The sequence below is a fragment of the Leuciscus leuciscus genome (genome assembly GCF_965113295.1).
Source record: "Leuciscus leuciscus genome assembly, chromosome: 3".
NCBI lineage: Eukaryota > Metazoa > Chordata > Actinopteri > Cypriniformes > Leuciscidae > Leuciscus > Leuciscus leuciscus.
The window spans coordinates 56,069,737-56,071,918 of NC_138727.1; the positions used below are offsets into that span (position 1 = coordinate 56,069,737).

The following is a 2,182-nucleotide window of genomic DNA, read 5'->3' on the forward strand; positions in this document are numbered from 1 at the left end:
GGATGAGATGACTCTATATTTAATATACACAGATTGTGTGGCTCAGATAAGGTCCAGTTCTGGTTTATTTCTTTGCTCTTGGCTGACATGTGGCATTGCTATGGCCTGCTTGTGGCCCAGATCTGGCAAACAGGAGTGGGCCACCCAAGGGCCGTCATTCCATGCTGCATGTGGGCCAGATCCGCATTCCACAAGTGCCAGATGTGGGCCGGATCTGGGCCGAAACAATATTGCTATCTGGGTCATGTACCCCAGGGGGTAGCATGCAGAGATGCAGAGATAAGGAAGAAGAAACGTTTGGACAGGCTAGGTCACACTCAATAATGCAGGTCTGTCCTGTGCTCTGTCTTTATTATCTTCTGTCCAGGGTGCGTTTTATGGCTTTATTGCTTTATTGCAGGGTGAGCTTTGTCTAAGCAGGAAAATCATTCCTTACAAAGTCCATAAATACAAACTGCATTCACAAGTTTAGGAGCCCGATGATTCAAACTGATCCCTTAAACCTTCTATAAAAGCAATGGGTTCAGGTAACAGCAAAGCAGGATGTAAGAAGTGCAAGAAGAACAATTGTAAATGCAGAAGCCGTGATGTTAAAAATGGCAAACGCGTCAAAGTTTCTAAATCTTCTAGAGACTTGGGTGATTTTGGAGATTTCTCTGGAGACTTCAATGCGGGAGACTGTGGTGGAGCGGGAGACTATGGAGGAGACTGTGGAGCGGGAGACTATGGAGGAGACTGTGGAGGAGACTGTGGAGGAGACTGAGTTATGTCAGACAAGTGAGTTACATTTAAGTAATATTCACTCTCTCTATATAAAAATATGCCATATACATAATTACATTACATTACATTTAATTGAATTGATTATTTAAATCTGATGAAGAAAAAGTAGTTGGAGCAGTTTTTTTTTTTTGAGTAATCAACTTGAAAATTTGTTTGCTACACATTATGTAGTTGCTCTGAACTCAGTGTAGTTTGTTGGATGAACATAATGTCATTTGAAGTTTTCATAACTCAAAAAGATTGATGCAAAGTTGCAAACCATTACATTACGTTGTTTTAGATTGTATAAAAATATGGCATAAACAATTGCACTTCATTACATTGATTTAAATCTGATTAAGAAAAATAAACAAGATTCTTTCAGAAAAAAATAAGTCATTTTTTAAGATTGTAATGTTTTATGAATGTTAAAATATTTCTACATGAAAACAATGCTTAACTTTTTTCCAGTGCATTTGGAGGCATAATACACATTTAATTCAGTACTGAATCTGTTTTTGTCCCAAGTGAATAATCTGTGTGGACTGAATGGATTTGTGGAGACGCTGCGCCGTTCAGGACGAGTTTCAGATCCCCAACATCATCAACACAAACACAACAGAACTACAAACTACAATCAACATCAGGACGTCTTAAGTGTCATTATGAATGAATCATTAAGACAGTGTTATTTAAATGATCATTGTTTTACATGAACAATAGACTGGTTAATGATTTAGTTAGGTCACCTATTAAAAGAATTCTACTTATTACTTCCCTGCGTTTGAAACCAAATGAATGTGATTTCTTGCTACATCAATAGGAAGACAGGTACAATATTATAAGTGAAGCTCCGACTGCTCAACCAAATGGAACACTGATCACCATAACCACGAGTTCAATCAAAAACATTATAAACAAATCAACATCAATTTATTAAGTCAGAAATGAGTGGATGCAACTAGAGAAAGATAACTGCAGAAGTGGAGATAATGAGTGAAAAGTCTATTAAGAATTTGCCTTTTAAGAATTTGACTATTATTTAATTTTTCCCTTTTCTTTTTTTTTAGCAATCAACTAATCTTAAAGCTACACTGTGTAGGATTTTTTCCCATCTAGCGGTGAAATTGTATATGACTACCAACTGAATATTACTTTCTAGCCCCTCCCATTCCGAGGGCGTTTTAACTCCTACACTGGCCATATTATTTCAAATCTGCCGGCAGTCGCGAGTAATCTCCCCCTCGCATTCGTCCAGAGGTGTATAGTCCAAGGGTCAGAAAGTAGAAGTACTGCCATATGTTTATTCCACCCATTAACTCAGTCAGCTGATTTCACTAATTACTTCTATCTCCTGGCTTATTTAGCAAATCCAGGTGATTGGAACAAAATACTGAGGAGGACTTTTACTTTCTGAACC

General features: G+C 37.6%; 1 long non-coding RNA gene across 1 annotated transcript; it reads left to right on the top strand.

Annotated features, from left to right (window-relative positions):
• The first annotated feature begins 248 nt into the window (after positions 1 to 248).
• LOC309493908 lies at positions 249 to 1,831 on the top strand. Its single transcript, XR_014204079.1, has 2 exons — positions 249 to 777; positions 1,291 to 1,831. It is a non-coding gene; the product is annotated as an uncharacterized lncRNA (long non-coding RNA).
• Positions 1,832 to 2,182: the final 351 nt, after the last annotated feature.